Consider the following 15,372-nt stretch of genomic DNA (forward strand, 5'->3'; position numbering starts at 1 on the left):
TGTGACCGCATACAAATGCACGACTGTTGTTTGAAGATTTTTGCTTAAGAAGCCGACAGATGGCGATAAGCATATATTTTAATTAAACATCTAAGAAGGCGAACAGTGCTAAAAGTGAATGCTAACACTGTATGAGCCTAATCTTTATAGGTATGAAAAATGGCTTCGCCCAGGCAGTAAAAAGGTATATTATTCCTCCAAAACACCTGTAGTTTATATGGCCGCTGAATAATTATGTTAGTTTTCGCTAATGTAACCTATACGAATGTCTGAAAGCTATCGGGAGGATTTTCTTCTAACGAAGTGGTGATGGGGCCAATTATGATTCAGGGCAAACTACTTGTTTTGAGAAGTGCCCTAATATTTTTTGGGGTTGTTGATATATCCAATAATATTCCTTTACAAAAAAAATCCCTACGGAATGCCCAAAAGCCTATTCCAGTATTTTCTTCCAGCACACACGTAAAAGTTATAATGGGTTCTAGCAATCACATAGCTAGTGAAGGTACCACGGAAAGGATGTGATATCTTCGCCGAAAAAGCTGGGCCCTGAGTTTTCAAAGTTCGAGATTACATTTCCATTCTGCCGCGGAAACTCAATATCGGACAATTTTTAAACTACACTCCTAGCAGGGAAACTTTTATAATTCTTTTGAGAGCCACAAATGATGCGTGTGCAATCTACCTTCGTCTAAGGATCCGCTACAATATTCACCCACTGGGGAATAGGGGGGGGGGGGGGTTGTTGTAGGAGTCGGTATAGACTTTACGGCAAAGGCCCGAACTGCTCCTTCCAGAAATATTTGGTTACGTTGCAGGCCCTTTCATATATATCAAACTGGATTTTGCTGATGCATGTAACATGTATCAATCTCGGCAAACTATACTCGGCATTTGTTTCAAACACTTTCATCAGGCAATTCTCGGTCTAGGGGCAACGTGCGGGCTCTAAGACTTGTTTATACGTGTTGCACCCCTTGTAACACTGCAACACCAGGAATTAACCGGTGCTCTCGCCAGTCTAAGTTATTTCTGGCACTGCAACATTCAGAATAACCGAGCGTTCGAAAGACCTGCTCGTTTTTGTTAAACCCTCGTGCACCGCAATTGCGCTGTGATATATAGGTTCATTAGTCTGTACGTGAGTGGAGGTTCACGTCGTCTCCAAGTGCGGGTGTATAATTCGTGTACCACGCCTTTATACTACGCGTTTGTAACCAACCCTTATTTGTTTTGATATATGATGATGATGATGGTTTGATGTTTATGGCGCAAGGCCAACTGGGGCAAAAAGCGCCAAAACAATAGTCGTATATGAGAGGTGATGCCTTAAACACTAAGTAAAATCAGCAAAAACAAAAGTAAAATCACAGAACGACAATGAGCATGGCTGGTGTATAGGGCCAGATTTCATGATGCGTGATTGGAAATGAGGTTTAGAAACTTGACTTCTGACAAATACTCAAACACACGTTTCACGGAAACAATGGCTTCGTCACCTAGAAACAGCGATAGATGGAGTGGGATATGTTGTCTGTAGAGTTCTCTGAAGTGTTTGTGTCGTGTTGTGTCAAGTGCCTTGCATTGTATGAGTATGTGGACCACGGATAGGCCCTCCCCACACCTGCTACACAGGGGTCTTGGAGATCCCGTGAGCAGGTGCGAGTGCGTTACATGCGCATGGCCTATCCATAACCTAGCTAAGGTAACTTCAATGTGCCTGTTGTGTGAGTCAGTAGGGTATTGTCCCAAGTGTGGTTTTATTACGTGTAGTTTGTTGTCTGTCTGTTCGCTCCAGTCTGCTTGCTAAGTTTTACGGAGTTGTTGTCTAATGTGTGGCTTGAGGTCTGTGTAAGGTAGTGTTGCCATGTCTACTGTGTTTCGGAGTGCAGCATTGGCGGCCATTTCATCCGCCACTTCATTACCGCCAATGCCAGAGTGGCCTGGCACCCAACACACAGTCACCCCAAGGTTTGAGGAATAAGCTACCATAATTGTTTTGAAGACAAGATTAATGACATGGTTTTTTGATGAAATTGCCGGATGATAATGCACGGACGACGCTCAACGAATCTGTATAAATGACGGATGTAGGAATACGATGTTCAACTATGTGACTTACAACGAGAAATATGCCATATCCTTCTGCCGTAAAAATACTTGTATTAACATTCATTGTTCTACATGCTTCAAAATTGGGCCCATGCGCAGCACAAGACACCGCAGTGGCCGTTTTAGATGCATCGCTGAAAAACACTGCAGCCTTGTATTTATCCTGTATATACATGAAATGCTGCAAAATCCCACTTTTTGGTGTCCTGTTCTTATTGTATTTTAAGAGAGACAAGTCACATGCAACAGGACGAAGTTGCCATGGTGCTACAAGATCGGTGATAGATGACTTGAATGTGTCTACAAAGGAGACCTCATGAATAGTGACCTCGTCCCTTACTCTGAGCGAGAAGGGAACAGGAATGGATGGGCGATTTAAAAAGAGCTTTGATGTGGATGTATCATTAAAAACCGGTTAAAAAGGATGGTTGTCCATTGATGAAATTTTAGAGGCATATAACAAGTCAACATAGGTTCGCTGGTGTGATAAGCACCATTTGTCACACTCTGCGTAAAGACTCTGTACAGGGCTCGTGCGGAATGCGCCACAAGAGAGGCGAAGCCCCAAGTGAAGCACTGGGTCGAGCATTTTAAGTGCTGTTTTAGTGGCTGACCCATACACAACACTCCCATAGTCCAATCTAGACCCCACTAGGCTTCTGAAAATACGCAACAGGAGTTGCTTATCTGTTCCATACGACTGGTGGGACAAGATTTTAAGAATGTTGAAAGCCTTTAGACATTTATGTTTCAATTGTTTAATGTGAGGGATGAACGTAAGCCTTTCATCCAACACCACACCTAAAAACTTGTGTTCCTTCCTCACAGGAATCGATACGCCATTAAGGATAATGTCTGGGTCCGGATGGATCCCACGCCTCCTGGAGAAGACAACACAGGTGCTTTTTTCTGGGTTAAGTTTAAAACCGTTCTTGTCTGCCCAGCTGGCAAGTTTTTTGACACCGAGCTGGACTTGACGCTCACAGATGGACATATTACATGATTTAAAAGATACCTGGATGTCGTCTACATACATTGAATAAGAAATTGTAGGTGGCAGTGCCTTCCCAAGGGAGTTCATCTTAACTATGAACAGAGTGCAGCTTAGCACTCCACCTTGCGGAACGCCGTTTTCTTGCACATGAACTCTTGAGAGTGCGCTACCTACTCTCACGCGAAACGTTCTTTCGGACAAATAACTAGCAAGGGTGTTGAGCATATGGCCCGAAACACCGAAAGACTTTAGGTCACTGAGGATCCCGTAACGCCAAGCGGTGTCATAGGCCTTCTGAAGGTCAAAAAACACCGTTGTGCAAAACTGTTTGTGAATGAAGGCGTCCTTTATATAGGAGTCGAGCGCGACGAATTGGTCGTTGGTGGACCGCCCCGCCCTGAAGCCTGCCTGGCAGCTCTCGAGAAGACCATTGTACTCAAGAAAGTACATGAGTCTCCTGTTTATCATCTTCTCGAGGAGCTTGCACAGGCAGCTTGTGAGGGCGATGGGCCGATAGCTAGCGGGAGAGGAAGGGTCTTTTCCTTCCTTCAGGAAAGCCACTACTATGGCCTCTCTCCAAGAGCAAGAAATGTGCCCCGAAAGCCATATGTTGTTGTATAGATGTAGGAGTGTTTCAAGAGTGTCTGGGTGTAGGTATTGTATCATGGTGTATGTGATTTTGTCTGCACCTGGAGCTGAAGGCTTACATGCGTTCAGAGCAACCTTCAGCTCATGAATTGAAAAAGGAGAATTGTAAGAAGTGTGCGAATTGTTGTTATCACGCAGGGACTTCTTTTCTACAGATGTCTTGTGTTTCATGAAAGTGTTTGTGTAGTGTGCTGAACTGGACACGTGTTCGAAGTGTTGTGCAAGTGTGTTAGCCTGGTCTTCCAGTGTGTCCCCTGTTGTACTAACCAGGGGCAGGCTGTGTGTCTGTTATCCTTTTAGTTTTCGTATTCGTGTCCAGACTTTGTGTGTGTCAGTGTATGAGTTGATGGAAGTGAGGAAGGTGCGCCAACTCTCCCTTTTCGACTCACGACGCACTCGCTTCCCAAAAGCCTTTGCCCGTTTAAAAGAAATGAGGTTATCTGACGTGGGGTACCGGCGAAGGACACCCCACGCCTTGTTCTGGGCCTCTCGCGCCCGCCTACAGTCCTCGTTCCACCAGGGCCTCCTTGGGTTGCGGGATGCACTGGAGGCCTGCGGCATAGACTTTTCGGCGGCGTCGAGTATGTGTGCCGTGACGAGTTGGGCTGCTTCCTCCACGTGTAGGTGTTTTATGGTTGTGTGGTGTAGTTTAGATATTTCTGTGAATGTGCTCCAGTTTGCTTTTGATTCATTAAACCTGTTATGGGAAGATGGACTGCATGGGCCTTTACATATGCACGTTAGGGAAGTGGGGAAATGGTCACTACCATATGGGTCTGTGCCCACACCCCACTCAAGACATGGAAAGAGAACTGCGGAACCAATCGCCAAGTCAAGATGCGAGTATGTATTGTGTCCTAGGTTATGGTATGTAGGCTGTTTTTTGTTGAAAAGGCATGCTCCGGAGGATGTAAGAAACTTCTCTATCAGGCGACCGCGGGCATCCGTTCTGGAGGAGCCCCAAAGAGAGTTGTGCGCATTAAGGTCGCCTGTTAGTATGTATGGTTCGGGCAGCTGGTCGACCAGTGCCTCGAAATCAGAGCTCAGAAGTGCAAAATCAGGTGGAATGTAAATGGAGCATACCGTTATCAACCTATTAAATATTATCGTACGGATTGCTACAGCCTCGAGGACAGTGTTCAGAGTGACAGGGTGGCAGGCTAAGGATTTCCGGGCAATTATGGCCACACCGCCAGAAGAGTGTGTGCAGCCATCCCTGTCCTTTCTGAAGACCATGTAACTATTCAAGAAATTTGTGTGCTTGGAATTCAAATGTGTTTCCTGAACACACATTACACTTGGCTGATTAGCATGCAGTATTTCGTATACATCGTCAAGATTTTTAAGAAGGCCTCTACAGTTCCATTGAATTATGTTTTCTCTTCCCATTATTTAGTGTGAGAGCTACTGGAGTGTGTGTGTTTGTTTGTTTATGTGTCGTCTTTCGGGGCTGTGACTCTCGCCTTTTTTGGCTTGTCGGGAGGCTTTGGCGTCGGGACGCGTTCCTTGCGCTGCGTTGCAGGCAGGAACGGCCCGACATCCATGTCGTCGTCGGATGTCCGAGGGGTGCCCGACGGACCGGGCCCCCCGGACTTGGCCCCCCCTCGCGAGCCCTTCGTTTGAGCCGCCACCGCCGAGGGCGTCCGGGGCGCCAGAGGTGGCACGGGCGGTGCGGTGGCGGTGAGAACCGGTGCGGGGCCCGTGGTGTCCATCACCTCGGTACCCTGGAGGATGGGGAGACACAGGCGGGAGCGGCACCGGTCCCGGCGGAAGAGGTTGCCACCACAACCGCTGCTGCCTCAGCAAGCGGCGTGGTGGCGGGTTGGGCTGCCAGAGGCAACCCAGAGGGGGGCGGCGGAGAGACCAGGTCAGACTCGCTGAACTGGGTCCCTGTGGAAACCAGACGCCGCTCCGCCCCCCGGCGAGCTGCGTCGGCGTACCTCCCCAGAGGGAAAGAGGCGAACCTCTTCCGCGCCTCTGGGAAGGTGATGTTTTCAGTGATTTTGAGGTTGATTATTTTCTTTTCCATCTGGAACCTTTCACACGTGCGGGAGTACGCAGCATGAGGTCCATGACAGTTGCTGCACATTAATTGTTGAGCCTGGCAGTTATCTGTATCATGATCTTGAGATGAACATTTTGCACACGTTGTTTTTCCACGGCAGGAGGTGGTGCCATGCCTGAACCGTTGGCACTTGAAACAGCGCCGCGGGTTCGGGATGTAAGGCCGGACAGAACAATGAATGAAACCCGCTTTGATGGATTCAGGGAGTGTTGAACGGTCAAATGTCAAGATTATATGCTTTGTCATGATTTGCTTATCATCTCGCCGCATGGTGATGCGCCTCACTGCCGTCACGCCCTCGCCTTTCAGATCTTCGAGCAGATCGGCTTCCGTCTCATTTATCAGATCTGGCTCAGAAATCACACCCTGAGAGCTATTGAGGCTACGGTGGGGTGTGACTCTGATGTCCAGTTCTGCCATGCGATTCTGGGTAAGGAGGCTTGTGGCTTGCTGGCGAGTGTTCACCTCGACCAGAACTTCGCCGGTTCTCAGTTTCTTGGCTTGGAAAGACTTGCCAAGGATGCCTTCAAGGAATTTGGTGATAAGGAACACTGACTGGGAGGAGATAGGATTTGACTTGTCAAGAGATTCAACAATCAAGAAGCGCGGATAGTTATCTGGCTTTTGGGATGCAATTGTTGGCAAGGGTGGGAATGAAGCTTCGGTGCGGCCCCTTTTTGGGGGCCGATCATGTTTGGGGGGGGGTTTGGAAAATGCCATATGATACATTGGAAAGCAGGGAGACGGGGTACTTTCTTCTTTGACCTTACCCTGTTAGCCAAAGAGGTCCCGGAGCTCCCTGCCTGGTGAACAGACAGGGAGCCCATCCGCCGGAGCTTGACCTGGGCTCCGACGGCCACCGTTCGTGGTTTCTAACCCTCCACCTATAAACACATTGCCACGGTTAGATCCAGCGTATGTTTGGGGGCTCGGGGTCCGCGGTATCGCCAGTACCGTCACCAAGATTGCTCAAGGTGCCCCGTGCGGGGTGTTTTGATATATAATAACGCGTTTTTTTACATTACCGCCACATGGCGTACAAATCATTGTTTCTTTTTTCATAGGCACGAATTCTGCAGGCATGTCGCGAGTAATGTAATTGCCACAGAGAGCACGATAGCTTTTGTCCAATCCAGTTTCATCTGTCTCTGCTGCAGGTTCGCTGCTGGAATCACCGAAATGGCTGCAATGTGGTCACTGCTGCTGTGGACGTTTCCAGACACTTTCACCACGAGTGCGGGCACCACTCGGCAAGGTGTCCCAAATGCGCGGCGGAAATTCTTGCGAGCGACATGTGCGCACATCTGGAATCTCGCTGTGTCGCCTCGAGGGAACCCAGTACAGTTGCCGTCCATGCGAGAACAAACGCTTCCGAAGAAGAACAAAATCTGAGTGCGACAAGGTCCGACCTTTCCAATGGCTTTCAGCGAATACACAACGTCATCTCAACGGCCATGTCGTCGATTCAAGCCGAGCTGAGAGAGATAGGCCGCACAGCAAAAATCGGTGTCGCGCCTACGACTTCTTGTCATGAAAAAGCGGAAGACAGAAGCTTTCAAACAACGATTCTCCAAGAAAGTCTTAGCCAAGTCACGATTCAAATGGCCAAGCTAAAAGATCAGCTTGACGACTTCATGCAGAATATGTATGCTAATCAGCAGACTTTCCATAACAGATTTGTGGAAACAAATGAGGCGTTCAAGCAAAGTCTAACCCACACAATTCCATCGAAAATTGAACTTTGTGAGCTCGCTACACAGTTCGCTGCATTCAGGGAATCAATGGGAGATGGACAGCGTAAAACAAAGGCTGAGTTTGATCGACTTTCACTCGCTATCGATCGCGAATACGATCGAATGGGTGAACTGCTTCGAAGCACCAATGGCAGTCAAGCAACACGGCCGCAGAACTCTGCAAAATCTGCAGACGTACGCACCGATAGCTTGGTGCATGATGCGTCTAAGATTGCTTGGGCCAAAAACAGCTCACCTGAAGATCGCCAGAGAGTGTCGGCTTTCCTGCCTTCGATGATTCCAGCTGCCACAGCGCACACGTGGACGTTTGAGGAATATTGGTCGCTAAAGCAAAGAGTGGTATCAGAATACATCGGGAAGATTATGTTGGAGCCTGTGTACCTGAGAGGCTACTGCGTGTCTGTCGGCGTTGGTTTTTGTACTGTCGGTAACATCTATTTGCAATTTGAACTCCACGAAGGGAGCATGGACTGCTACCTCGAGTGGCCGCTCAATCTCCAAATCAGGTTGAGCATCCTTCACCCACAGGGAAAACAGAAACTGGAGCACTGTATGACACCAAGTACAATGCCACTTTTTAGGAACTTCTTTCGACGACCGACGGAAGCGAGTGACCGGTGCATTACAGCTCGTAGCATCTATTTCAGCGCCACAGATGTGGAGTCGTTGGACTTTATCAAGGATGGCCGAATGCTCCTCAGGTGAGGCCTCCCACACCTTGAGTGAAATCTCCACTTCACTCACTGTTCGCGGATTCGTTGACCCGTCCAGAAAAATGAAAGGGCAATTTCTTGTTGGTCCAATCTTAGTTTATATAATGTTGCAATTTCACTCAGAAGGTGCCGTTTTTATCAAGCGTAGGGCTAACGAGTGATACTTACTAGCGTGTACATAATAATTGCAACACTCATAATTCTAAAAAAGCCTATTTTAGCGGAAGCACACACTTCTCCTACGGACATTTATGTCGAACTAGATCTTTCCTACAAGCACCATTTCATTCTCTTCTGATAATTACGACAATCTTATTCCGGCGCGTTGCAAATTTGTCCCATTCGGCAAGGTAGAAATCGCCGTCGAACTTTCTCACAGTTTCTACCAACAGATGCAAACAACAAAACATGCAAAACAATTTTTCTGCTCTCTTTGAACGGACGTTATATATAGCGATCATCTTTTTGACTCGAAATAGTAAACAGTTCGGCCTCTACCCTACCCGGAAAAGAATACAAATTCAGAACCTCTAATTACAAAATGTCTGACTACAAATAATGACCTACATTTGCGGGACAAAAGTTTAATGTCTTAACCTCACCAGTTATGCATTATTATGCAATTGCAGATATTACGTGGTTGTTCGGTATCACATTTATTGTAATCGTGTTTCCGCGGTTTTTATAAAGGTCCTTCTTTTTGTCTTTTTTTTTACGTGGGATGTATCACATTCATGATTGTTTATTTCTTTCACTTTTATCTTCCCCTAAAATTTGCATTTCTTATACTGCTGTGGTTTTAAAATTATATATGACCGACTTCATCCATTTACACTGTTTGTTAGGGCAAAAGGCGTCAGGCAGCAGGGTTCAGTGTCATGGCTGACCGGAAGGGGGTTTCGAGCTTTAATGTCATGATTACGACCGCGACGATGATAAGCACACCCCCCGGGCTATTGGACATCCTCCCGCCACCGCAGTTCGTGCATCTGCCGTTGGGAAGTTGCGGCACCAACCACACGATGACACTGAAGCTGCTGGTACCTAGTTGATATTTCTCTCAGGTGCACTACGTCTCGATCAAAGGCTCACGTGGAAAACAAAGAATGGGACTGATGTCAGTAGCAGGCACGTGTGGCTCTCTGGATAATCGTCGTAGTACCCACAGGTCGGTGAATTCTTCGTCAGCTGGAAAATGCTCAAAGCGGCTTCTAATTTTCTCTTGTAGCGTGTGCTACAATGGCCAAGGTTGAGAAGTTTCGAGTGGCTCCTGGAGAGCCGGGCTGCGCATGCGCGAGGAGCAGTGACGTCAAACGGCGCACAGAAGGTTGCTCGCTGCCCGGCATCTCTCGCACACCCTACGCTGCCAGCGTCTTCGCCGACCTCCGTTCCGCACGTGGTGGCCCGGTCCACTTGATGATCATGCGAGGGGTGGCCGCGTGTAGAACAGATGGCTCGTGCGTCGCAGCAACACCGGCGTGGGCCTGTGGAACCAGCCTATAGCTCTGGGCGATCAGTGACGCTGCCCCAGAGCCGCTTGATAAATATACATGTGTCACATAATGCGTATACCGTTCGTGTGTCATTGAAGCAGCAGTAAGCATGGTAATCAAGCTAATCCTAGACAACCAGGAAAGCTAAAAATAACCAGCTGAACCTTAGCTCACCCTACGCATATCCTGCCATAGCCTAGCTAACAAACAGCAATTTTTTTACCCTCCGACAGATCACCAATACACAAGCAATGAATCCGCAGTCCGAACTTATGGGTTCAGTCCGTAATGCAGATCCATGTATACAGTCGTAAAGGCGTGTCACCTCTTCGGTTTCCAGCGGAGCTGAAGCTAGCACCTCAATCTCAGAAGCGCGGGCCATGGCCAACGTGATGTGCCGCTGAACCACAGTTTCCGCCCAGCTTCTCTGGTGAACGAATAGCGAACGGCCTCGAACAGAGGTGGACAAGTTGGCTATCTTGCGGTGTGTCTTGTTTAATGCAGCTCGCTGATTGGTCTTTCTCTTGCCAATAGTTGCCCCTGCTTTCTTGTCGGAGGTCTCCGATTCGGACAACGTTATGTCCATGATGATTGTCAACAGAAAAAGCGATGCTGCCTTTTCCCGATCAGGAGTCGCTATTGCCTCAAGTTGATCAGCAGCAATGAGCTGTGGTTGCTCAATCTTTCCTACTCTAAATTGATGCGACGACTCATGCTGACGCACTGGTGCAACCTCCCACACTTCGTTGATTGAGACTAGCCAAGTTTCGGGAAGTTGCCATAAAGATTTGCCCTTCATGAAGTATGGAACACAGATGTGCTCAAAGTCCAGCGAAGGCTTCTAACTGCGTGTTTCTCCGGGACTTGCAGTACGTTCGGTTAGACATGAGGCGGTTTCATATCCCCATGCTCCATAGTCGATGAAATGTTCACGCCGTCTTCTTTGGCATGAATACGCGCGGTTTTGGCGGTCGAGTACAAGAACTCTCGAGCGGTTTCCTGAAAGATGGCCACGTCCGGAGAGGATGAGTATTTGAATTTTAAGGATTGCTGCTCCCTGAGGTAATTTATCCAGTCGTTGAGGTAAGCGCTCGCTCCGAAAAAGCGGAGCATGCACCTATTGGCCTTTCCTATCTCCTGTTCGACCTTTTTTTCAAATAATTCGAAAATATCATTTTCCAATCCAATGAGTTCGTTTCTAATTTAGTGCCGGCTTTTTAACATATATAGCGTCCACTTTCGGTACGTGTCGTGACGGTGGAAGGAAGTGAGTCGCTTGTAGCCAAAATTCCTTAAATTCCGTAGCGGTATGGTTCCTCAACGAACGCAAAGCACCCTGCTCACCAGCTTGCTCCTCCCCGGTAGGTGTAGCGTTTGTGCCAGGCATGGAGGCCTGGGCGGGACGTGGCTTGCGTGCGTCGGTGATACATTTGGGGTTGGTCTTCGCTGTTGGGGTTGGGCGAGTGTGCTTAGTCATTCGTCCCTCGAGACCTATGGTAGGAAATTCGCGTCGGTGCCTTCGAGGGAATCGGTGGTATGTATGCGGCCGCTATTGGCAATGGTGCCCGGTAGCTCAGGGTGAGTCGGTGGTGAACTTTTCTGGATCTCACTTGCCTGCAGCCGCTGGCATCCCTGCTGCTCTCCCCGTCGGTCCCCAGTCTTCTTCCCGGGTTTTTCTGCACCAAATGCTCGGGCAAAAGGATACAGGCAGCTTGGTTCGGTGTCATGGCTGACCAGGACGTGTATAGGCATTTCCATTTCCAAATCAGCACAGCCAAGCGACGCATGGCGCCATTTAGGGGCATGTTTGAAGCTATGTCCACGTGGATGTGGCCCTCAATTTAATCACTCAGAACCGCTTGGTTTCGTAGTGTATTAGTTCCGCTCCCGCGAAGCAAACATCCTAACGCGGGCCCAAATCCCGTTACTATTTTTTTTCATTTTCAAGGGTTTGTTATATTTGAGTATTATTATTTGTTATCACTCATATAATCTATTTGACATCGTTATGCGTTATGGATGGGATTTCGGGTATTTTCGTTGCCTTTGGGTCAGTTTCAGCTACTGATTCTTGCACATTTTTGCGGGTTTTCCCCCTTTTAGGTCGGTTTCGGCTATTTCTGTTTAATATTTTTCTACACAGTGGTTTTCAACCATTGCAGGTCCGGTTTGGCTGTTATCTCAGTTCGGGTGTATTTTATGCTTTAGGTACGTTTATACTGTGATATAGCCCCCATAAGCACGCTGAGGTTACGACTGGCTGTACTAAGTAGGAAATGCATATACACGACCGAAACGGTGTTCCGAGCTTTATGTCATGATTATGAACGCGATGATAATAATGATCGAGCATACCCCCGCGGTGGATTCAACACTGTTAATAGCGAGAAAACAGCTTGGCATCACCATTTGCGCATTTTTGCTGTAATTCAGGCCACAACATGGTTGGTTCGCTCTCGCAATTTTTACTTTACGTGCAGAGCCCTTTAGGGGCTCGCCTTGTCGCCGTAGCTCGGTCGTTGCACCCAAGTTGAGCCCCACACAGCGTCCCGTCGTCGCGGTGTAGCCCAGAGGCTTGTAAAGCCACGCGGTTTATATGGGCGAAACTCGGGAACCGCCGGCGGTTGTCATACATCTCCCCGTGGTTTAGTCAAAAGGAAACTGTCGGTACATTTGAGTGAAAATATACGTAAATAACTAGCAGAGCCGCGTTCATTTGTCGACAGTAAGCAAAAGTGGCTGTGCAACACCGGTACGTGCGGGAGGAACAGCAAGCACAAAAATTGGCCGCGTATCTGCTCCTTTCGTTGCAAATGTCGACAAAAGACGATAGTCTTTATCGACTTTTGACAAGTAACTACCCCCCTTCGCTTTCCCGCTCACCTCTCATGTTGTTGCTCTTGCGTCGCGCTCCTCCCAAGGTAAAGACGCTAAAGGTTTGCTTAAATCATTTTAAATTTGCCGCGTTCCACTGCTCCAGGCGGGTGTCTCGATGTCAACGCTGCCGTACGGCAAAGACGCGCGTTAATCGAGGCGCCCTACTTCACCGCTTACAGAACTGTGTTTCCCTACTCCACGTGCGTTGCAAACAGATCGTGGAACCTATCTAGTGGAACCTTTCGTAACTGTTGCCGGTTGATTCCTTAAAATGTGGTGTGGGCAACAGCAGGCGACAGCAGAGTGAATTTTTTTTCTGCAGTTGATGAAGTAATTAATTTCGCAAAAATCAAGCATTTGTCTTTTTATAAAAGAACACTGAACATATCACTTGTGTAATAATTTGTTGTCTTGTATTTGTGTAATGTCTTGTTGTTCTTCAAAAATGCTGACAAGTATGAACATTACACTGGACTTAGACGAGTAGATTTAGTTGTGACTATATAAGACTATTGCGCCGGCATTCTTTTAGTTTGGCCGGGTGGCTGAATCTAGTCACAGACAGACAGAGGGACAGACAGACATTCAGACAGACCAAAATTTCTGTATTTAAGTAGCCAAAGAAAGACTATCGTCTTTAAAATAACATAACTCTCGCTGGCGCAGTTTGCAAGGGAGCGCGCGAGCACTGCGAAGGCGGGAAATTTGAATTGCATTGGGTAGTAGCATGTAGCGGAAAACGGCGCTACGGCCCATTATGGCCAATCACTGCTCAGCATTTCCGACAGCTTTTACACTGAGTGGCGCGGCTTTAATATTTCGTTCGTTGTTTTATGGTGGGGATACTAAGTTATTTATTTTTCTCCCGTCGTTGATAAAGAAAAGCTTCACAGTTTCGATTCCGTTGCGGTTCACTGTCATTGTTTTTTACAAAGAAGCTGTATATGCGTAGGGTTCTACTCATACGGAGCGTGAATAAATCACCGTGGACAGAAAACGTTTCGCACACAAGAGGTGTTGGCTTTGTGAAGGGCTTCAGTGTGACGTTTTTGCCGGTAGTTGTTGCGTCCGGCTTGAAGGGCGTCCGGAGCGGCATTTTTGATGGTGTCGTTCAGACATGAGCACGCCCACTTCCCCGGTTCCCGGTTAATACTTGCATAGGGTGGAGTGGGTCGGCGGCATGCATGTGCACTTAGGCATCCCGCACTCACCGATGAAATTCGCGGTCTGCTGGCGGGAGATTTAAACTTGGACTTTTCCGGCCAATGCGACCTGTCTGCTGTCCCGGTAGCGTATTCCCAAACCATATCCCGTAGGGGCCAGGCCGACCACACCCCCTAAGCAGCGGCGCAGTGGCGGGTTAAAAAAATTGCAATTTTTTAACCTCCTTTGACACAGCACCGTGACGTCACTTCCTCTATGTCCGCGACTTCATGCGAGGTAAATTTTTTCTTTTTTCCCCCTCCCCTCTTTTCGGCTGGTTGGCGAGCTGCCGATGTTTTGGCTTCGTGGGCGGGGCTGGCCTGCGGGGCTGGGGAAGCTGACACACATGGGGTAGAAGTTAACCTTTTGTACCTGAGCCCCCGATCTCTCCGCGCTCTTCTTGCGCGCCTGCTAGATGACGCTGACCTACGATCGTGTTCCTAGACAAGCGCTCGGCTCGGTGCTCGAAGTGAGCGCGCGCGGATGGACGCTTTCACGCGCATGTGGCAGTTATACAGGTTCCGGAAAGCAAACACCCTCATCGAAAGCTCATTCTACAGCACACAGAAGGGTATACAATTAAAATTGAGTTGGGTGCTCTTTCACTATATACACACCTCAAAACACGATTCGGTGCTGCAGGTAAGGATTACAAGAAAGGCAGCCAATTACCCATGACCACATTTACAAACTGTCCTACCCTTGCGAAATATTACAGCTGCATGAGCTGCTACATTTTGGCACTTTCATTAGCACTATTACATTGAATTTCATAAACATTAACTTCATTGCATTATTCTTTATCAGGAACAGTGCCACTAAGGAAAACATTGACATTTTTTTAACAGCAATGGAAGGTGCGAATCGTTCTTGCAAGGGTGATACGTTGATAAGAAAGACACCAGCTCAAACGTACACGTTTTACACTCGGTCATGAATTCTGCGTAATTTGCACTGCTGGTCATAACAATTTTGGGAAACAATATCGAAAATATATACCAACCAAGGTCTAAGTAATAGTTGGATTGTACAGCTACTGAAGTACAGGAGGAGTTTGACATATGTCTTCTGTACAGGGCTATTGACCACAGTCTCTTCACAGAAGCCATCAGGGCGCAGTTTGAAATCAGTAATCCTGCGTCCTACCACTCACACTGTTGCCAATGTCGATTAGTTATTTTTAACAATTTGTGCTTCATGCACACACAGATTTTGCTGCATAAGATATTTTATTTATAAATAGACAGCTCCAGCAGGATCCGAATGGCGCCGATGCCCCCCCCCCCCCCCCCTGTAATCCGGAAGGCATACCAAATCGTTACCACTTAATTTGGCTCTGTCCATTATTCGACCGTAATCGCCACCAGCTTTTAACTCTAGGTCCCGCCCCTGCGACTGAACAGGAACATGTTAGTCGGGTCCGTGACGATCCCACCGCACTAGAAGCAATTACCGAGTACGCCCTTGAAAACGGACTCTACAAATTGATGTAGCAGCCTGGCCGACTTACTCG

The 15,372-nt window shown here is 47.9% G+C and overlaps 1 protein-coding gene across 5 annotated transcripts in view; it reads left to right on the forward strand.

Annotated features, from left to right (window-relative positions):
• Positions 1-15,372, forward strand: part of LOC144172816 (TNF receptor-associated factor 6-like) — a 334,329-nt gene that overhangs the window by 147,831 nt on the left and 171,126 nt on the right. The window contains exon 1 of one of the 5 annotated variants that reach the window (XR_013323116.1): positions 8,251-8,274. The exons of the other annotated variants lie outside the window; for them this stretch is intronic. The gene's annotated coding sequence lies outside the window, so the exon portion shown is untranslated. Of the gene's footprint in view, positions 1-8,250; positions 8,275-15,372 lie in introns of those variants that run through there. 5 annotated transcript variants of the gene reach the window in all.

Source organism: Haemaphysalis longicornis, unplaced genomic scaffold (assembly GCF_048455015.1).
Source record: "Haemaphysalis longicornis isolate Haplotype H1 unplaced genomic scaffold, Haemaphysalis longicornis Haplotype H1 scaffold_26, whole genome shotgun sequence".
Classification (NCBI taxonomy): Eukaryota; Metazoa; Arthropoda; class Arachnida; order Ixodida; family Ixodidae; genus Haemaphysalis; species Haemaphysalis longicornis.